Source organism: Pteronotus mesoamericanus, unplaced genomic scaffold (genome assembly GCF_021234165.1).
Source record: "Pteronotus mesoamericanus isolate MK-2021 breed Mesoamerican mustached bat unplaced genomic scaffold, CSHL_Meso_final contig_116, whole genome shotgun sequence".
Lineage (NCBI taxonomy): Eukaryota > Metazoa > Chordata > Mammalia > Chiroptera > Mormoopidae > Pteronotus > Pteronotus mesoamericanus.
Window position 1 is genome coordinate 39,365,874 of NW_026555027.1, and position 23,846 is coordinate 39,389,719.

The following is a 23,846-nucleotide window of genomic DNA, read 5'->3' on the forward strand; positions in this document are numbered from 1 at the left end:
GAATAATATTTAGGAGTCAGAGAGTTTAAGAAAAGTGAGGAGGGGTGCTTAAATTTTGCATTAATATTCTTTCTGCAAAAATCACTCAATAAATAAATAAGTAATAGCATTAAATTCTAAGTAAATCCTGAAATCTCCTAAAATGGCTCCACAAAATTAAATTAATCTACTTTTGCTCATCTCTTTCTTGATTTAAGTAGCTAATATTTATCCCTCAATCTTTATCCTTGCTTCAGCCTCCAGAAAGGATTTAGTACCACATTCAAACCAGGTAATAAAGTTTTAATTGTTAGAAAATTCCACAAGAGGTCAGCCTTGGGCTGAAATAATAAATGAAATACTAGGAGTTACTTTTCATTTAAACACTGAAGTTTCCATGCCTCCATTTTGAACACCATGGGTCTGGATATACTGCAGCAGCAGGCCCCATTTGTTTAGTGCCTAGTATGTGCTAAACACATAACTCATATTATTTCTAATCTTTAAAACAACCCTGCATTAATTTAAATTCCCACTTTACACTTGAAAAAGCCAACATTCATAGGAGTTAACTCAGTTTCCCAAGACATAGAGCTAATAAGAGCCAGAATAAATATTTAAAGACAGAACTATCTGAGCCCAATTTCTGTGCAATTCATATTTCTTCATATATTCTCAAGGCATCAAACGAAGAAAATAGGCAAAGGAACTCAGAGAGTGGTCACAAAACAAACTCTGGGACCTCTCTCTTGTCCAGGTTCTCTCTACACCAGCTAAGTGTGTACAGGGTGCCACATTAGGTCTCCAAAGCGTCAGCCTAGCATCTGCCCTCTCCTGAGTTTATAAAAACAACAAGCACACCTACCAGCACATTTAGCCCTGCAAAAGGACATGTCAGTAAAACTTTATTACTTTTTTACCATTATCATCTATTATTATTATTATTATTATTATTATGACTTACTATTGTATTAATGTCAGAGGTAATGTTCATAGTAAATCATGGACTTTAATACTACTGCTGCTTCCAGATGTTTCTGGGAAATCACCTGCAAGGAAACCTAAGGCTGCCAGGAGATTTTCTTAAACCTATATTTTTTTTACCAGACCTACAACCTCAGACTCTTTCCCTCTAAGGCTCTGGAGCCATTCTGCCCTTGTTTAGAAGGTGATTCAATATTAAGTTTCCCTTTCTATGTGTTCTGGTCAACATTATTGGGACTAGGGTGAGCCTTAGTCCCCAGACAAAATCTTTTGTATTAGGTTCTTAAATTTGAATCCATTCCCTTGTTGTCTTGAACCTGAATCCCTTCCCATGTAAAGGCAGTAAAAAGCACAAGAATTAATCTCAGGCTCTGAATTTGAGTCCTGGTATCATCACTTTTAGGATGACCAGCTGTCCTGGGTTTCCTGGCATGGTCCTGGTTTTAGCATGGTCCCAGGAAGTCCATCAGTCAAGTGTAAACTCAGATTTAGTTACCCTAAATTCACTTCCTAACTTTGTAAACTTTGTTACCTAACCTCTCAGCACCTGATGTGTAAAATGGGCAAAATACTAATAACAAGTTATTGTGAATTTTAAATGAGGTGTGTGCACAGTGTTTAGCATAGGATAAGCATGCAATACACTTTAGCTAATACTACCTGTGACCCAATCCTCCCATAATTCTTCTTGCCAATCTCTTTCCAAAGGGAGAAGTCCTGCCCCAGAGCCTGAGACCTGGAACCCACCCAGACCTCTACATTCCCTTGCCCTTGTTTCTTCCCTATTTCTTGCTCCTATACCTTCAGCCCTTCTTCTTAAGAAGTCTCTGGATCCCTTTGCTTTTAAACATCAGTGACCAATCTGACAGCTCACACTCCCAAAAGCCTCAGTAATCATGAGATTGTCCCTCTGAAGGAGACACAGCCAGTGGTCAGGGGGACAGGAAGGCCTGCCCTGGTGGTGCCTAAAATCTGAGCATGGTTAAAAATGTACACCTTGATTCCATCCACTGCTACAACATGGATCCAACCTCTGGAATAATTTTGTTGACTTGGCCAATAATCCTTCACAATCCAACTGTATCTAATGTCCTGTGTAATTAAAGATCTTCCTCCAACCAAGCATTTAATGGCTGTCATGTTTGACTACACTTTGACACATATATCTTCATCATCATTGCAAATATTGCTTTTTATTACTTTATGGAAACATTATGCATAATTAGATTCTGTTTCATCTTATAAAATATAAATTTTTTGCAACAAGAATAAAGAAAACATGGCCAGAAGTGGCGCCTGCTCTATTTTCTTTTTCCATCTTGTATAGACTTGTGCTTATGTTCAAACACATTAAAATATATGTATATATTGCCTTGCTTAGGAAGGCTTGCCAAGGCATTCTGGTTATGTGTTATCTGCCACTCATAAAATCATTACCAAGAGTCTACAACTGAAAATGGTAGGCTTTATTTCCATCTTCTAAAGAGATACTCAGGGTTTTATTTCCTGTTTATAGGATACCAGCTTTCACTAAATTTTTAGACTTTGTCATTTTAAGTGAAGTCAATACTTCAGGAAAGTAATATCTATATTTTGTATTTTGTCTCCTCATCCAAAATGTCTCAGTCATCAGTCAAATGCTTGATTTGCACAGGGGAGCTAGTTTGGGTGCTTTTCAATGCAGATTTCTATGTATCTCAAGTCCGCCATCTTCACAAGACTTTACTAAATTTCTCACACACAGGATACTTCATTCTCTCCACTCCAGCCCTCTGGGTAGCTCCTCTGAGAGCTGCAGTCCCACTGACTCTGGGGCAGAGACTCACCTGTTATACAACCTGTTTTCCCAGCTGGCTTGCACAGACTCAATTCAAAGGACCACCTGGGGGTGGGGTCTTAGTTAGTTCAGTTGGGAAGGCTCTAACCAAAGGACTATGTGCTTCTGGTGAGGCATCTGATTTTGGATCCCTGACCCACATGCCACATGATTTCACAGAAACTCGTAGGATTAAGGTATTGCAATAAATGATCTCTCTATGAACTACTGAACTTCAGATTTTATGACTCAGCTATTTAAATGCAATGGACATAAGCTATGGAAATCACATTATTTACATGGTGAAGAATAAATATGTAATACTGGAAATCTTTTGACAGCCAGGCTCTGGCTTCTGGAAGAGTCAATCAGGAAACTGCATAGTGGAAATGCAATGGCAGGAGCTTGAGGGTGGGATGAGAGAGAAGAACGTTAAGGTACTTTCCTTTCACATGTTCCAAGTAACTGTGTCAGCATTACTCAGCCATCAAGATTGTCAATGTATTGTCAGGAGCCTCAGGGGCAAGAGAAAGCAACCACCTAATGGAAGAAGAGAGTCTTGCAATCGTATTCTAAATCAATTAGCTAAAGACTCCTTGGTTATATAAAGGTGAATGTATCACCATGATGCCAATAAATGTTTTTCTTGATGTGAACATGTGTTCATGAGAGATTCCTGGAAATGAAGCTTCATAAGACATAGAATCCTAGACCATTAGAGTGTCAGAGCTAAGAACATTAGGTAACTATCTGTCCAGCCCTCTCATTTTACAGATGAGAGTACAGTCCAAATTGTGAAGCACAGGTTTATCCAGACAGTCCTTACCCTCACCAGCAGGATTTCAGGAATTTGAATTTTCCTTATCAGAAAGAATAGAGGTGGGAAAGTATAGGTTTTAAACGTGAAAATGTGTACCCATTGTGCTTGATCTCTACGTTATTGGACAAGTGACAATTAAGTAAAGTGGTCATTAAGCTTGAACTTAACCCAAAAGGACAAAGAAAAATACATTATCTCAGAAAGCAAAATACATGGAAGATCTTCCAGCTCATCATCTACAACTTTTTGTACCATTACACATTCATAAATCCTAATTTTACTTCTGTGACCTGTATCAGCAGATTCCATTTGAAGTGGTTCTCATTATAGACCTCATTATAGTGCAGAGTTCCTAAAGTGCCTCTATTTCTAGGGGACATGAAACTTCCTGAGAGTCAGAAAGTCCTGTGCAGCCACAGACTGCTCCGTTAATGTCATTGTCTCAACATTAGGAAGATAGAGTCTGACAATTTGAGATGTTTATGTCTATAACTAGCTCCTTAACTACCCCTTAACCAAATAACATGGAAGAACCACTGGTTTATTGCTCAACACCATCTTATCAATACCAGAGTGTCTTCAACCTTTTTTAGCTGTTACTCACAAGTGTTAACTTCCTACCTGTAATTTCTGTCCTGAAGCAATTTATTCCATTCGTTTAGAAATTCAGACACTTTCATATAATCAACCTCAAACTCCCTCTGCTGCGAATAATTATTTCCTAAGAAAATTAGTTGATGACTCTAAAAAGTGACAGAAGGATCTGGCACCACCATTTGTAACAGATACCCCAAACTTCAATCCTGTAAATTAATCACCACCAGAATGAAACAACCCCATAACAGATGACATGTAATAATATGACAATGCTCCAGACCTCAGTATAACCTTATTTTATTCCCAGATTTGTTATATGACTTATTTCCAAATTAGAAGATTATCTTTGCCAACAAAATCAAGTTGACAACTTCCCAAGCAGATAGGAACATCAAAGAAAGCCTTACTTATATCTGGATCCCTCAAAGGAAGTCATGGAATGGTAAGTTTATCAAGACTAAAACAAAACTTGCCACCCTGCAACCCCAATCTGACTTAGAGAAAATCCTTCCTCTCAGGGTCCCACTTATTCATTCTTTAACTCATTTAACAAATGTTTAGTGAGCGCCTACTCAATGCCAGGCACTAGGTCAATGTTGGGGATTCAAAGACAAATAAGTTATGTTCTTTCTCTCAAGGAGTTCATCATCAATCAGATGAGTTAACATATAATTATACTGCTTTACTCATACCTATTCCTACAGTAAAATGTCTATGTAATTGATTATCAAAATGCCCAGATTAACCTTCACCTTTCTTGTATTTGGAGAATCGATAGTTTAAATCTGTTTATCTTCTCAAAGCCTAACAATCTCACACCTTAGATGTTTCTTTCAGTAGCACCTAGCCTTTTACTACAATAATCAATCCCTTACCACAGCGGTGCCTTAAGTTATTAACCATCCAATCTCACATCTTCAGGAATTCATAACTGCGCCCCCCCCCCCTGCACATATGCAATCAAGCACACAGCCTTTGCCTCAGAGCATGTCTAGAGAGTGAATCAATTGCTTCAGGTCCCTTTAGCCTGCAGACACCACACCAAGAATAGTGATAGAAAATGAGTTCATTTGCCACTCAATACCCCTAACATACTTTGGAAACATCAGGTAAGCCTAATGACATCAGGAAGACTGATAGGAATTCAACCAAACCCCAGCCATAGGACTGTGGTTGAGAAGCATGAATCTTCTACTTACAGAGATGTTATATGATCTAGAAAACAGCCATTGTTATTGAGTCATTCGCATGTACCAGGCACGTGCTTTAAGTATTTAGCAGGTATTGTTTAATCCTCACAAAAATGCTATCATCCTCATTTTAAACATAAGGCAACTGAGGACAAAAAACTTGTCCAAGGCCACACATAGTAAATGGTAAGACCCTGATTGGAACCCCAACAGTCTGACTTCAAAGTCTACTGTAAGAAGGCATAGAGTAACAAGAGCCCAAGATTTCAGGGTGGCACCATGTTGAGACACCTGACCATTGAATTTAACTTACCATATTTAGTTTGAGAGGAAGATTGTCTTTAGAATTTGGTGAATGCCAATTGTCATGGAAAATATCCATTAGCCATACAATTCTGTCTCTACCTTATTGATACTGATTTACACCGACAGACAGCTTCCAAATTCTGCTATTTCTGCTGTTCCACAATGTATGTTTATAAAGCTTATCTGTAGTGCAGTTATAAAAGACGGTTAAGAGTTTTGGAAGGATCACTTGAACTATAAAACATAGAAGTTAAAGTTGCACAATCATTGGCTAATTAAAGCCAGCCAACTATTTTCAGGTATGTGTGGAATGGCTGGTTGCATTGGAAGAACATTTTTATTCTGCTTCAGAAACTTGTAATACCTTGTTTATTCATGAGGAATTGTTCTGAGCCCCCATGTCCAGGTTAGTATAGACCCCCACTTAGTGCCCTAAGTTTCCACTAAAGTAGAGAACAGAGCCAATCATCGTTAACATCCAGGCATGATCTCCTTGGACACACAGAAGTGTTTCTAGTCGAGAACTGCGTAGCAGACTGCCACAGGGCCCCCCCATGATTGATGGCACCAATATGAAGTACCATGTCTGTCATCTGAAGGCCATGTTTGTGATGATAACTGTTCCTTCTTTCAATTTTCACTTTCCTCTTAGGGAAAACTGCTCATTTATATCTTCTGAGGATGCTCCTAACAAGATGGATGCACCATCATATGTTTAAAGAGGGAGAAAAAAAAAAAGCAATTGTAGGAGTTCAAGAAAAAAAATAAAAGCTGAATCATTCTCAGTAATCTCCCAAATTTATATCCCTCAATATCACAAACTGAATTATCTCTATAAGCATTAGTTTAGAAAAACAACTTTTCACTTACAGCTGCATGGTGAAGAACCACATCACATCCATACAGTAAAGATTTTATTTTCAATCTAATGTGCCAATGGCAGTTTTCAATAGAAAAGAACAAGCAATTTGCTAGTCTAGCCAATTACAATTTGTCCTTGGATGCAGATGACAACAAAGTCTGTGCCTCTGGTTCATTGACAATTTTAGAAAGATATCCCTAATACTCAGTCTGTTTCTCTGAGAAGGAGGTGATTAAAATTCAGCTTAACTTTGGTACGGAATCAAAGGAAAGGCATTGTTATCCAATGGTAGGAGCAGGTTTTCAGAACAACTCAAAGCAGCAAACACATGCATTTCAATTACAAGCCCTGTGGACAATATTGAAGCTCAGTGACACCACTTGTTCCCCAGCCAGGAAAACTTTTTTCTGTACCCTGGGTGTATAGAGCTACCTTAGATGTCTACACTATACAGAGTTATATAAACATGCAGGCCTTGCTTCATTTGATACCTCTTTTTGCCAGAAGATGACCCAGAGCTTAAATGAAAGGTACGGGAAAAAAATGACTCCTGATTAGGCCATTGATTTTTTGTGTCATGTTCAGAAAATCATTTTGCCTCTTTTTGTTAGAACACATGAGAGGATATAATGTTAGATTACATCAGAGAGCTGATTTGTGAGGTTGCAATAATGATAGGATCAGATAAAAAAAAAGCAGGTCAGGGATATTTGCTGTGTTACTAGGCACTTAAAAATGAGTAAATTTATAGTTCTGAATAATTATTCAAGACAGCACTTTTGAAAATAATCTACTACTATTCTATCCATACAACATTGCATTATTAATGTGAGGACATAGGAAACTTTGCTTAATAATTAAAGGCATTTCCTGTATTCTGGCTCTGAATTGAAGAGCAGGAAATTAAACATTTTTAAATTATTTTCTCCAATTCAAGTAACAGACAAAAATCTTGAGGAGAGACAATGATCTGGTCATTCATCTATTGATTTAGCAAACACTCACTGACTGTATACTCTATGCCTAGCTTGATTGCACTAGAGGCACAAAGATGAGTAATACTTGGCTCCCACCTCAAAAAATTTACAGAGAGGGAGGAGACTCACCTGCTCTCCACTCCCTAGTCACCCGTGCCCTCACTTGAATGCTCACACTAGCCATGTGCCTGCCTGCCAGGTTTCTGTGCTGGTTTCTCTGCAAGGACCCACTCTACTCATGTAACTGCCTCTCATCATTAACATTGTATTTGTATGCTCTGTAAGTATTATTGAATTCATTAGAATACAAAGAAGTTCTTGAATAGAGGAGGGAACAAACACATCTGGGATCCTGAGACCATAGTAGGGCTGAAGAAAAGCTTCCCAGAAGGCATGTGAGTTGGTGATTCTTTGAGATAGATTTTGAAGTATGAATAGGGGTAAAGGGTGAGTAAGGACAACATAAAAAGAGGGCCGTAAAGGGGTGAGAGATCAGGGAAAGTTCTACCAAACAAAGGGAATTATCATTTGCAAAGGCATGAAGACATAAATTAGGATACAATGTTTGCAGTGTTTTGCAAGCTCAGGACAACTAAAACATAGAGGACGTAGAGGAAAGTATAGACTAGGCTGTTCATTGGAGGCCATGGTTAGGAGTATGGATGTTTTCCTAAGGTGATAGGAAGTTGTTGAAGGTATATGGGCGTATCAGTGGAGATTCAGAAGCAAGCTAGACTAATCAAAAACAGTAACCACTCTAACTTAAGGGGCAAAAACTGTTAAAGGATAATAAATAATTCATAGACACTCTGGAAAAGACAAAGTCCAGGCTTAGGGGCTCTGGTAAAAAATAACTATCAATCACCTCCATCCACTGAACAGACTAAGCAGCTGTGCAAATGACCCTAGACACTATCTGACCAAATCTCCACCAGTCCTTCCAAGAAAGCCATTTCTGTCACCCTGGACAGAACTGAATTGCACATGGCACTTCCTCACATTGCTGCCTTTCAAAGCAGCCTTGCAAGCATTCTTCTGATTGGTAGAGCCCAAGTCACATGTCAACATTCTAGCTGCAAGGTAGACTGGAAAATTGAGTTTCTAACTTTTCCCTGGGCAGGAAGGACCTATAATGTGGAAATGTCCAAGTATAAAATAGATAAAATAGTGTTTTAATGGAGCTAAGAGGCCACAACTCATGGATTGGAGAAGAGGAGAGCTGGAAGATAGGAGGTGTTATAGAAGGTTAGAGTAGGCAAGAGACCCAAAAAAAGATGAGGTGGGGAGTGCATGGACTTTGGTGCCAACAGTGGACACAGAACACAGCAAACGCAGAACTGGGATGTAAGATCCTAGAGAGCAATAACTGTTTTTTTCTTTTTTACTAAGGAATAATTTACAAACAGTAAAATTCACCTTGTTTGCAAATTTGGCAGTATATACTGTACTATAACCACTACCACAATCAAGATATAGAATGGTTTTGTCACTCCCAAAATTTCCTCATCCTGCCATTTTATAGTCAAACTCTCTACCTTAACCCCTGGCAACCATATACATACAGCCTTTTGAATCTGGCTTATTTCACTGAATATAATGTGTTTGAGACTCATCCATATTATTATGTGTATTAATAGTTCATTTCTTATTCCATAATATGTATGTACCAAAGTTTATTTATGGCCCAGATGAAAAACATTAGGGTGTTTCCAGTTCAGAAGATTACGAATCGTCTGTGTTTTTGTGTGAACATAATTTTTCATTTCATTTGGGTAAATACCTAGGAGTGAGAGCACTGTATCATATGATAAGTGTATGCTTAAGGAGAAACTGCAAAACTGTTTTCCAAAGTCCTATACCATTTAACATTCCCACCAGTAATGTAGGAGAATTCCAGTTGCTCCAGACAACTTCACAAGCACATGGTATTGTCATTTTGTAAAGCCATTCTAATAGGTGTCTAGTGATACCTTATTGTGGTTTTAATTTGCATTTCTTAAAACTAGTGATGTTGAACATCTTTTCATATTCTTATTTGTATTTAATATGTTTTTGGTAAAATATTCAAACATGTTGTCATCATTTTCCAATAAATATTTAATAAATTTATAAATAAGCTGATGCTAGAAACATTTAGAAAAATAAAATTATCTCCACCTGGTATAACTAGCCACTGCTAATGACAGAGAAGAAAGAGGTCGAAGATAATACCAAACTTTTTAGATGAATGGTGATTGAAAGAGTTTAACTGAATGATTTAGCAAGCATGACCAAAGGTAGATGTTCCAAAGTCTTCAAATTAATTATTGTCATTCAATAGTCTGTAGCCAAATCTATAATCCATGAAACCATATAGTTTTAAAATGCCCTCCTGAAGTTTTCTGCATTTCCAAAAACAGATGAACCTCAATTTGTTTTTACCTTCTGCTTGTAAGGAAAATAAATAAATCTCAAAAACCAATCCCATATCGTGCTCCAGAAAACCCTAAGGCTTATTTTTTTCCCCCTCCAAAAGAGAACTAAATCAAACACCAAATCAGGAGAAACAGAGCTGAGGGCCCTGGAAGTTAATTAAATGGCTGATCCTTTGTAATCATTTTCCCTACAGTGAAGGATGCTGAAAAGTGAGGTCAGTAGATTATAATCTTTTTTGCTTCCTGAATCATTGAAGACCTAAGGTTCTTGGACAATAGCGGGTAGCTGTAGCTGATGGAGGAAGAATTTCTTTTTTCACCCAGAGATGCCAGATTGTAAAAATAACACTGTGAGTTGCACTTGAGCCAAGACAAATCAAACACTCCACTGGGCCTATTGCTGCAGCTGGGATGAAACTTACACAATGGCCAGAGCAGCTGATAATCAAAGGAAGCTGAGGCCAAAGAATGAACACGGGTCTGCCAGGATTGGAGGGCTTCATCAAGGATCAGCTAACCTTGGTCTCCAGTTCACACAGTTCTGGTCAAATATGAGACACCGGGGCAAACCAAGAAAAGAAAACTAAACATGGAACAAGCACTATAGCCTTACTGTGCAGAAAAAGCATTGGCTAAAAAAACACTCTGCCTTGAATCAGCCCAAGCAATATTATGAAAAGGCTAGTATGTGTGGATTCTCTCCATTCTCAGTTCATTCTTCCACTGAGGGAAAACAGCAGTGTGGGGAACTCGGAGACACCAAATTCAATCCCTCAATAATACAAACGATAGAAGGGCATGGAGAGGTAACTTAGTGGCATCACTGGCGTTAGAAGGTGGATCTGCTGAGTTGTACTCAGTCACTCTGCTGGAAACGTCAGCTCGGAAGAATGCAGCCTCGGCAGAGAGTTTGGTCACTTTCCAAAATTTTGTACGGGCTTTGATGAAGTTTTGCTTTATACCAAACTTCATCTTTACTACCAAAACATAAATAAAATAAATATTATCTAAACCTCATGACTTAATTTTTAAAACACAATATATAATTAGTGCTAAGGTAAGATAAAGGAGAGGAAAAAGAAAAAACAAAATTATTAGAAAAGACTCTCTGTCCCATGGTCTGGTGGAAATGACCACTCGTGTTTGGATCCCAGGTTTGCCATGTGTCAGTCCACGAACTTGGGCAAATTCTTCCATAGTCCTAAGGCTCAGTTGCTTTGTTTCTCAAATTGACACAATAACACCTTCCTTTTAGAGCTATTGTTTGATAGCTTCTCCAAATCTCCAGGACTGTGCACATGCTGTGCCATACAACCTGAGCACAGGATCAGAAACTGCGAGAGAGAAAGCTCCCTCTTCTTGGAGCATCTGTTTTGTTCTATATTATATAATTTTAAATATTATTAATATATCACAATAAATACATAGATAATGGATAAGAATGCAAAATTCAGGAGGATTTTTTTAAATTTATTTATTTTTTCAAATACATTTGTCTCCACCTTCCCCCTACTACTTTCCCCTGCCCCCCTCTCTCTTCTCCCTCCCTCAATCCTTCCTCACTTTGGCTTTGCTCATGAGACCTTGCTATATGTTCCTTGACTTGCCCCTTCCCTTCCTTTTCCCCCGCCCACCCTACCCTCCTTCCCTCTTATCTCTGTTGGTTTCTTTTTACTTTCAGTGTTGCTGGTCTTATTTTCCTTACATCTTTGTTTTGTTGGTTAGGTTCTGTTATAGGTGAGATCATATGGATTTTTAATATAAATTGTAAGAGTTTGCAGCACGGTTTTTCATCTATGCCCTCAGATACATTCTCTCTACTAGAAAGGATATACATGCACAGGCCTGTGAAGCGCAGTGGCCATTCAGGGAAATGGGTTTGGGAAAGGGGACACTCCACCAGCACAGGGCATCAGTACAGTTTCTTCCCTTTCTATGGCAAGTTGTTTCCAATGTGGGAGATTAGATGTGCATACCTGACACTGCTTGCAAATAATATAATACGACTAATCAAAATTGCAAAATGACAGGATAAATGAAATTACAGACCCTAACTAAGACAGTCATAGAAAGTGAGTGCCGTGGGGTGATGTCCAGCCGAGGTGGAGGCTTGGTGAGTTTTCACACTGTTCTCAGACTAGGACAGGGTCAGGAATACACAGAGAGAAGCCCATACTTGCTGGGACTTGGTTCACAGCAGAAATGACAGTTTAAAGATCTATAACTGTCCCCTGTTACTGAGAGGGCACAGTTTCATGTCCACAAGGGCTTGTCCCTGAACTAGATAACTGCCCATGTTATTCTTCTTCAGTAAATCAAAGCCATCAATTACCGCCTCCTAGTGCAGCTACTGCAGGTGCTACAGTACAGACAGGGCCAAAATGGAACACTGTTGGCCAAAGATGGCTCCTTCCGGAGTTGTTTGCTGCCAGTAATGGCGTCAGACAATTGCTGAAGGCACTGTTTAATTCCTGCCCCACGCTGTGAGCTCGGACCCCAGCCGAGAACAGAAAAGTGCCTGCCATTCATCACCCACCTGATCACACACATCTGAACCTCGGAGACCCCTTGCACAGCCTTCATGGAGATGTGGAAACTGGAGATTCCCTTGCCCTGCTGCTGGTTCTGCAGTAATGAAAGTTTTATTCCCTACTGCTCCCTTATTGGTCTTTTGCTTTTAATGATATTGTTAACACAGGTAGGTGTACCGACCCAATGTGGAATGAAAGTGCTCCTGTAACCCACAGAGAACCCAGACAAAAGAATCTGGCAATTTTTATAAGATAATCACACAACGAAAGGTTACAAAAGATAGTTTTTGAGCAGAGGTCTGAATTATTTACAGTTGATAATAATTGCTAGAAATCATTTGTTCGGACAATAATTATTGATCCCCACTTTGAGCTAAGCATTGTTCTAACCTGCACCCCAATACTTGCTGATAGTTGTGCCTGTGAATCAAACTTTAAAAAAATAGTAATACTGTTTCTTTTGTTTGTTTTGTATGTGTCCTTGCTAATTGCCATGGGGAATTCTCTCTGCAGATACTTCTGAACAACTTTTCTGCTGTACATTTACTTCCTGACCTGTATGATTCTCCATGGTCTGATGCACAGGAACCTGGCATAACTCAGGGCGGCTCCAAGGTATGCTGGAATCATTAAAATGTTGGCGCTGCTGGAAAATATGGGGGGAAATTGCAAGTCAGTGGGCCCAGAGGTAAAGAAATGGATTTGATGGTAGAGCTGCTCCCTGGGGGTTGGTGTCCAAAGGTTTTGGCCAATCTCATTGGTCCGCTGTTAACATCAAAAGGTTCAAATCAGTATGTGAGGCATAACCCACAGGTACAGAAAGCGGAGAGTGCCAAGACTTTGAGTAGATAGCTATTAGGAGCAGGACCACTCCTGCTCTTATTTGGTGACTAATGATTAAAAAGTAAATCTTACCACTGGCCGGTTAGCTCAGTTGGTTAGAGTGTGGTGCTAATAATAAAAAGTAAATCCTGTGACTATTTTTATAACTGCCAGTTTGAACTCCTTAATCCCTTTACTTTTTATATATATCCTCCCCTTTCCCTCCCATCTGGCAACCATCCATTTGCTATGTGTTTGTTTCTATTTTTTTCTTCTCTTATTTTATTTTCTTAAGCTCCACATATAATTGAAATCTTATGGTATTTGTCTTTCTGTCTGCTTATTTCACTTAGTATAATACCCTCTAGGTCTATCCATCTTGCAAATGGCAAGATTTCATCTTTTTATGGCTAAGTAATATTCCATTGTATACAGAAACAGGAATGTAAAGTACAGCATAGGGAATTTAGTCAAGAATATTGCAATAGCTATGTATGTTTTCAGATGAGTAGTAGCATTATCAAGGTGATCATTATGTAAGTTACATAAATGTCTAATCATTATATTATATACCTGAATCTAGTATAACATTGTATGTCAACTGTTATTGAAAAAAATGTTATAAAAATTAATTTTACCTATTTCTTTAAAAAAAATCAATCCCTGAAGGAATAGCTAGCAAGAAAAAGGCAGAAGGCCAGGTCCCAGCCAAGCCAGCTGAGGCTGCGAAGAAAGGGTTGTGGTTGTGGCAGAAACTTAAAGGTCCAACAAGATAAACTGAGCCAGCCACTCTAGTGTGCCTAACTGGTTCTTCTCCTACGTGTCTGAGCTCATGTGACTGGGTTAAGAGGAGACTGTGGCACATTACGCTTGCACGTGTCTAGGGCTCCCACCAAATTCCTTTCATGGAGTACATGCAATCAAATCTACAGCCAGCTTCCTTTGGCTTCCAAGGCACTGCCTGCCTTGCCTGGGAATGATTGAAGAGTTGTATGGGGCAACACCTGCAGGGCCCCCAGCCAGGCTGAGACTGGCCGGGCAAAGGGCAGACAGAACCACTACACCCATGTTGACTTGGCTATTGAGAGCAAAGGCAATAGTTAACTGCCTTTTACCAAAAAGTGAAAGAGGATACTGTGAAAAGAGTGTCACTCATAACTCAAAAGGAGGAAAAATTGTTAAGGGAAACTACTTCATGGTTATCCTTTGCATGGTATTTCTTTTTCCCGAAAGGGGAGTGGCTGAGAGAAAATAGCTGGCTCAATGTGTTGAATATGGAAATTTTAGAATATGAAATTAGAAGAATTTTTCAGAAGAGTGTAATCCGGGCATGTAAATTCCCTGAGACTAATCACAGAGCAGCCGGTCACTCACAGGCTTGATCAGAGACTCCAAATGTTTGGTTTGTCGGGCATCAGACTTTCAGTAGAGACGGGAAAGGGCATTTAAAAAGTGTTTATTTTATGTTGGTAATCAAGTTTATTAACATTCTCAAAGTTCATTTAAAAATGAAATTTCACAGAGCTGCTTCTTTTTCAATTACTCATGCTGACAGGCCCATTTTTGATGTGTCATTTCTGATGGATTAGGTCAGTCAAATTGCATTAGATTATAAGTGCCACACAGCACAGCATTAGTCATGTAATTGAACAGGACATACATATCAGTGACAATTTATTTGAGAGATGCTGTTTTCTGGAAGACCTGTCCAATTAAATACCCATTTCTCATCTCTGATTATTTTTCTCAAACTTCATTGTCTCTGTTTTGTTTTCTCTCCTATTTCTCTAGGTCGCTTGAATTTGTTTCCTGTGTACTGACTTTCTCTAGTTTGTTCATTTCCCAGGGAGTCTTGATTAGCGGAAAGCTTCTTTTCCTAGCTCACCTTGCTCCGGCTCAGTGGGAACACATCAGGAGAGGAGGACACACATGAAAGCCTTGGTTTACCTTGTTGAAACTCAAATAGTAGGACTGGGCTTTCCAAGGCTTTTACTGCTGAACCTATTTCACTTGAGGTTATTTCCCTTTAAACAATAAAAATTGTATCAGGCTATCATTTAAAATATCTAATGGTATAATATGAGGTACTGACATCATTGAAGGAAAATGGGAGAATCCACCTCTGAAAAAGACAAAGGATTTCCTGAGATCTACGTTGGGGGGACAAGCGACTCTCATTGGGACCCCACCATTTTTGGGGTGATATATTTTCTGCTCTATATGCTAATGCCCCAGAAATAGGTCTGGTGTGCCTAGCTGGGTCTTTTCCTACTATTTTGACTAAGGGAAAGAAAAAAACAGAGCTGCTTGACTGATTGTTTCACCAAGCCTGTATTCACTGGAGGACAAGTTGTTCCCAAAGTGAAAGGGGGAAGCTGTTTGGTCTACAAACCTCCAGGTGTCCACTACAGCCAAAAAGGAGAGGGAGCCCACGAAGCTGGATCTGGGCCATATAGGAGTGGTAAATAAAGTGGGGTGCTAGGATCTCAGTAGTGTTGGTTCCTACAAAAAATTAAATGGTGTGAAGCCAATACTAAAAGTACTGATAGGAGAAGCTGAGGATGAGCACCAAGTCACAAATACCAAAGTCAAGGAAGCACAGAAGCAGCCGGTATGGCAGAGGGGTAAACACTTCGGCACCAAATTCAGAGAAACATGAGAGATTATAACTTCACATTTCTAATTATGTGTTCACATATGTAAATCGGGGATGATAACAATACTTAGTTTTATACGGTAAGTGTGAGGAATGCATGAGATAATGTCAGCGAGATGCGTATTACAGCTCTCAATAGTTAGCAAGTGGTTGACGTGGATTGTATTTCTTGAGACCGTCCTAAGATTGTCAAGTGGTCATTATTTCACTGTGCTTTATTCCTTTCAGATGCTCATAGTCCACCTTTCTTAATCATGGAAGTTTTTCTGCCTAAGAGAAGCTGTTTTTCAGAAGCCTCTTGTAGACATGGTTATGGTTGAGGTACAGAAGAAACAAAATGGTTCACATTGCCCCCTCTATGCTAACCCTGACCACAGCCAGGCTTAGCATACTTCTGTCCTATCTGTTACTCGGGACTTCGGGGTATCATACAGAATAAAAATGTGGAATAAAAAGCTGAGGTAGGAAGAAGGGAAGGAGAGAAAGAAGAAAATAGGTATCAGGAGTGACATGCATGATGAAAGCTCTTTGAGAGTTTTCAGATTTTTAGAAGTCAGGAGGAAAATAAACGTACTCAAGAGCACCTCCTTACCCACAGTCCTTATGTTAACCAGCATGCCATGGCTAGGCCCCTTTAATGAACAATGGTCACTGAAGACACCAGACTTGTAGAGTTATATGCAAAAGCCAAAACATATGGAGCCTCCAGCTGTCCAGTTCCAGTCAAAGAACTCCAGAGAAATGCTTAGTTCCTCAGCCTCAATTAGTTTCAGGTTGTTAGAATTCCACTTCTGTTGACTAAAGAATTACTAACAACCTTCTCTTCTCCAAAGGCCATTTAAGCTTTTAGGAGGTTGTACTTCCATCAAGTCAATACTAATTGGAGCTGGTACTGACATCTGTAGATATTAGAGTGACAGGCATCACTTTGACTCATAGTCTTCCCTCTGATATCATCCAGAAACGTCTCTCTTGTGGCTAACAGTTCTTACATTCTCTTTCTAAGACTGCTTATAAAATGTAGTTAGTTAATTGCATTATAGGGTACTGTAAAATATCTGGGAAGAAAGTTTATATTAAAGTTGTCCAAAACCCCAAAAATATAAAGCATTGTTATTAGCAGAGGAGATATAATTATAGTGGCATTGAATTCAGAAGATATTATGTTTTTCATAGCCTAAGGAAAGAGTATAATCTTAGGCTTTATGAAATTTTAATTAAATGAATGCATAGGCTCAAATAATATGTAGCAGATTTGTAGACTTCCAATTGATCCCCAGTGGCTTTTCTGTTATTGAGGTACCGAAAAGAGAAATACTTGACAGATGGGCCATCTATGCAACATAGTACAGGAAGGTGAATCTAAAAATCAGTTGTATAATATCACTGAACATGTATATATTTATATAATCAAGAGAGCCCTAAATATAAAACAGTTTTAGACCCAAGATCCCTAAGTGTCCAGGATTTAATTTATAACAAATTCATAATAATCTTGGTATTTGGGTACACTAGTGATAACCTATTTCATAGGCTGTCTTCTGTTACCAGATTACAAAAATCAAAATTTGGCAGTCATTATGTCTGGGGATATATATAGGGATCCATTGCATTACCAATGAGAAAACTGAATTTTCCCCAAGTTTGTGTAGTCTTTCTGAAACCTTACAAAAGACTGACTTCAAAAGTTAACTGGACATCATAAAGATAACTAGTCTACCTAGCAACAGAGACTCAGCTCCATTATTAGTAAAGATACTGCTATAAGTCATTAATCTTCATGTTTCAACATGAAAGGCACTGCTATGTGTTTTGGAAGCCCTATTTGCTTGCAAATAGGGCTTTATAAGCAAAGTGTCTGGATAATTGACTAAAATTTCTACTTGTTTGTCCTAATGTTTTGGCACCAGGAAGATAGCCTCACATGATATACTCTGCAGCTGCATCAACTGCCTCATTCCATAAAGTTATCAGTGAGTAACACATGACGTCCCGTGGAAGGTACCAGGCTGACTAAGAATACTTTAGACTTTAGGGAGATAAAGTCTTGTACCATGTAGTAAAACACTATGTTCACTAGAAACTGAAAGAAGGGGGTACCATAAGCAAACACTGACATGGAAAAAAGAAAAGGTGTAGTTTGTAGATCAAGTGATGCCTCCTGCAGTTGTGTGATGCCACAGCCTTGAGAATAACAAGCCTGGGGCCTAGAGGTAGAAGACCTGAATCTGATTACCAGGAGAGACCAGTATGGTTCTGTGGGTGACCTGGGGAAGTCACTCACTGTCTCTGAATCTCCATGGTGTCCTCAACTGCAGAATGGAAGTATAATCTCCCTTCATGGGTTTGCTGCATAACTGAGATAATGTATGTCAACCCATTAGTTGAATCTGAAGTGCAGGTCAATGAGATTCTAAAATGGAATGTATTGGCCATTTAAAACATCATTTAGTAGTTAATACTGGTCTGATTTTTAAAGTTTTGAAAGGGATTGAAAATCTACTAGAAACTCTGATGCATACTAAATACACATGTAAAAACCTAAAAAAACCTAAATACTGTTTGCAGTGAAATGTAAAGAAAAAATTTTCAAATACACTTATTACAAAAAATGTAATAAGCAATGTAATTATTTTCAATAATTTAAATTTTATGGTCTAGTTTTTATAAGTTCCAAATAAAAGCAATTCAATGACATGTAACATCTAGTATGATTTCATTTTGGATACCTAATGGGGCAGTCATATTTTTTTTAACACATTGACCCAACATGTGTGCCTGTAGGTACCCATTCTGTCCTGGGTATAATTATCTTTGATGCAGTGTTTGCTCTTAGAAAAAATTTTAATTACTTTGTAAATTCTTTTCAGTTCCAGTGTCACTTTAGATTGGAAGATAAGTTGTTGATTAAATAAAGGTATAATTTTATTCACTTTTAAAATTTATTTTTTCCTTTTCATTGAATATATTGGTTAACAAAAGTATATAGGTTTCAGGTGTACAATTCTACAACACATCACCTGTACACTGTATTGTATGTTCACCACCTCAAGTCAAGACTCCATCCATCACCATTTATCCTCCCCCCATATGTAATTTTAAATGAGAAGTTCTCCTCTGAGCTGAAAATTCATCAACTTATTTCATATTGAGCTTACACACCACTGCAACCAAAATGGGCATTCAATTTCTAGATACTTGAAAGAAAAAAACATATGAGAGTAGAAGTTTAAAAGCAGTTTATACAAGGTACCTATAATAGTCAAATTCATACAGAAAGAATGTAGAAGAGTGGTTACCAGAGGTTTCGTAGGGAGACAAGAGGGGAGTTGTTGTTTAAGGGGTACAGGATTTCAGTTTGGAATGATAAAATGTAGATACATGGTGGTGATGGTTGAACAACAATAAGAATGTACTTAATGCTACTGAAAGGTATGCTTAAAAATGGTTAAAATGGTAAATTTTATGTTATGTATATTTTACCACAATAAAGAAATTTAGCATTAAAAAAATTGTAAGTGGTTTTTAATAGCCCTTCCCCGTAACTGCTCCTAGATAACCCTGGTTTTCTTTGTTGGTCTGCATATTTCAGTTCACTAAAAATATGAGGAGGTATTAAAAATAAAAGAGAAATGGAGACAACTGTATTTGAACAACAAAATAATAAAATTTAAAAAATAAATAAACAAATAAATTTTTAAAAAGAGAAAGTTAAAATTATAGTGGCACCTGCTAACCCTATTTCAAATTAAAGAATGTTCTTTAGGGATTGCACTGATGATTGAAACTTTCTCTGATGCTTTACCCATGCATATTTTGCTTCAAAGAATGGACAATTTTATAGCAGAAGAAAGCAACTAATAATTATTGAGAATCAACTAAGTGCTAGGCACTGCACTAGATGCTTCTGTCTCACTCTCTTCTCACAGTAAGTTTGTAAGACATCTTATTCTCATTTTATAAAAGAGGAAAAAAGACCTCAAAATTATAATTTACAAGCTCAGATATGTATTTCTAAAAATGTCTAAAATTAGTCCTGGCTGGTGTGTCTCAGTGGATTGAATGCCTGCCTGTGAATAAAAGGGTCGCTGGTTCAATTCCCAGTTTAGAGCACATATCTGGGTTGCAGGCCAGGTCCCCAGCAGGGGGCATGAAAGAAGCAACCACACATCGATGTTTTCTTCTTTTTCTACCTCCCTTCCTTTCTCTAAAAATAAATAAATAAAATCTTTTCAAAAAATAAAATAAATTTAAATCAACTTAAAGAAAATGTCCAAAATTGGTGATTTGAATCAGTCTCCTATAAATAGGAAATCAAGTTCCTCTTCAGATTTGTTTTGATTTGCATAAACAGCTGGTAGCTTTGGCAATATATAACCATTCCTAGGTTGTACACATTAGGTGCTTAAGCAGAGTGTTTCATCAGGAGTTTAGAACCACACTCCAGTCATGGCTCTAACTTTCACTCCCAGTCCCTTTAAATGGATCAATAAACCCTATCTAGGCCCTGCCTCTCTCAGCTGTGAAGAGAGGTAATAACATCTTCGCTACGTAACTGAGTTATGCAATAAGGGCCAAAAGTGATCATGGATGAAAAAGCACCTGACATTGATTAAGGACTTGTAAAACAAGCAAATGTAGCATTTACAACCACAATTTCAAGCTTGCAAAATCCCGCCCCCTCCCACCCAACACCAATGATCTGGCTACCCTATCTCCATGCAATAGGGTAAGGCCTTTTGGTATGAAGAGCTCTTACAGTTCTTCATTTTCTCAAGATAATCTCTTCAGCCTTCTTTGTATGGCTAATAAATGCAGTTCTGACATTATCTGATATGAAGACAGTGTGCTAAGTTTTACAAGGCCGAGAAGCTTGTCTCCCAAACTGCACTGATGTCTTCCTGTCTTGTTCCTCCAAAAAGAACCTCTCGACTCAGAGAGAAAGCTGACAGAGCCTACGCAACAGCTCGAGGCACAACCATATTGTGTGTCAACATGACAAGTCTAGACATAAAACTGCCTTTATTGTTTGGAACAGCCTTGGAGAAAATGCACTGAGTGCCTTCTGGACAAGCTGTTAATGAACGAAGTGGTCGCCACGCAGATAAACTGGGCTGCAGGGAGAACAATTAAAATGACGTTACTACAAAGTCAATGTTATTTTAAAATTTAATCAAGCTTCCCAGTGGCTAATGGGAATTTCTTTTCTATTAAAAAAAAAACAAAATGTCAGATGCCAGTGCTATGAATGAGGTTGTATACACACAACATGAAGAAAAACACTGTTTTGATGATGAATCAGGTTAATTCATAAGTAGAGATGGTAAAGCAGCATAATTCAGAACCTAAGATTGGGTTTTCTCACTCTGATTTACTCCATTAAATTGATATTTTCATGAAGCCAACCCAGTAACTACACGTCTATGCTTTTACTCTATAGATTCAGGCTGAAGAGGGTCACATGTCACAATCAAGCGTGAAAGAAATGCAAACACCCAGGAAAACTTTAAGAATCCAATTGATCAACTTTTAACTTTCAAACCAAAAGAAAAAAGCTCTAATAAGTAGCACCTTCTGATCATAGTAATTAGCTTGGTACTAAATAAAATAAGGAGTTACCTTTACTGTGTAACACCGCTGGCAGGAGACATGACTTTGATTTTTCACTCTTTGTTTTGCAAATCAGTAGGGGCACAGAGTCCAAGATCTTAACAGAATGGAAGATGACAATCTAACAGCCCAAGGGCCAAGTGAGCCCCCCACCCTCTTTGTATACAGCTCATATGCTAAGAATGTTTATTATACTCTTTAAAGATTTTTAAAAATCAAAAGAAGATATTATTTTGTGACAGGTGAAAATTATATCAAATTCAAATTTCAGTGTTCATAACTAAAGGTTTTTTGGAATATAGCCACACAGAAGCCATATGGCTCTCAAAGCTTGAAATATTTCCTATCTGACCCTTTACAGAAAACGTTTACTAAATCAATGTCCTACTATTAATCTCCTTAGTTTCAAATCCTGCTTTATTAGCTGGGTGTTCTTGGGCAAGGCAAACATCGTATACCTCAATTTCTCATTTTTAAAATGAGAATTACACCACCAACTACATATGTTGTTTTTGAGAACTAAGTTAAATGTATATAATGTGCTTAAAACAGTCTCTGATACATAGTAAGAACTCTATAAGTGTTAATTGTCATTATTATTATACTTTGTCTCCTAAAAGTTCAATGGTTACATCTTATACTGATTTGGAAAACTGTAAAGAAAAGTATTAAGAAAAAAATAATTGAAAAATATGATATTAATTATAAATATATTGTTTTTGTAAGTTCAGCAAATAAAATTGCATAGGAAAAGATAGTATGTGCATGTTTATTACTCATCCTTTCACCCTGCTCTTAGTCAAAAACCTGAGTGTAATTTTGAAGCCCATTAATCAAGTAGAAAAGATAGTTAGGTAAAAGCAGTTGGATTGGTACATTTGTCATTTTGCTTAAAGATAGGATTAAGTCCCCTGGAAATATTTTCCTAATAAAATACATAATTAAATATTGATTGCTTGGCTAAAACACCAGCTGCAATTTAAGCAGTTATGATCAATTATGTCAGCTTATTGTTTTACCTGAAATATAAAATATAGGACAAGTGCCTAAAATGCTAAGAATATTTTAACTTCAAAATTTTGTTTTAGAGACTCTTAAGAAAACTTTGTCTTTACTTTATCTTGAAACAAATTTAATCTGGATTGAATATATATATATATGGAAAACAACAAAGAAAAAATGATAGAAAAAGTTATTTGAAATTATTAATAGGTAAAAATTTTAAATGGACACAGAAGATAAACATAAATTTTAAGAAAGAATGCAAATGATAAATAAATCCAGGAAGAACACAAATGGTAAACAAATTAAAAAATTATTGTTTTTCATATTAACATAAGATATGTTTCATTATGGACTGGCAAAGATTTTTCCTAAATGATAATAATGCTGGTAGGGGTAGATTTAATCATAGCAAAGACTGATGTAATGTTTACTGGGGGCCATGTTTTTTCTGAATGCTTTATATGCAATTAACTGAAGTAATCCTCAAAACAATCCCCCAAATTCAATATTATTATTAAAGGCATTCTAATAATACTTTACTTAGCAAAAGAGAAGAAAAAGAAATTAAAACTAGGACCCAAAGTCATACACCTATTGAAGGTACAGTAGTATTTGAGCCCAAACTGTCTGGGTTTGCAAGTCTTTCTTCCAACTACGTTGTTATTGGTGCAATGATATGGACACATTCATATTCTGCTGATTCCAGAGAAAACAAAACACATTGTGATTTCAGGACCGGTAAAAAGTGATAAAGATGTTCTCCAATGATTTCTTCTTCGTCTTAACCTCTAAGAGAACACATGTCCTGATTCAACAGTTTGTCCTAGATCAATGGTAAATATGTTTTCAACGATATTTTTGAGACAAAAATAACTAAAGTCTTGCCAATGCGCACAATAGCAGTTGCGGTCGAGTCAGAACTACTGCACAAACACTCTGTGGTTTTTCCCAGGTTTACGGTCAGAAGAGCAATCAAAAACTAAAGTTACAGATGGGGTTTTTGTGTTGATATGCAAGGGAGAAAAGGAAAAGAACTTGAGGATCTGCCAGGTCCTAAGAGCTTTATGTGTTGACTCACACTGGCTTCATAACTCTGTGAATTATTATCTCCACTCAACAGAATACATCTCTAGATCAGATTAACTGAGTTATTTAAAGTTAGTATATGGTGTGATCCATATACTAAACACGGATAACAAGGTAATATGCAGCAACCTAATCCTGCAAAAAATGAAATCTTGACATCTAGAAACTTCTCTAGAAATGCAGCTGGAGAA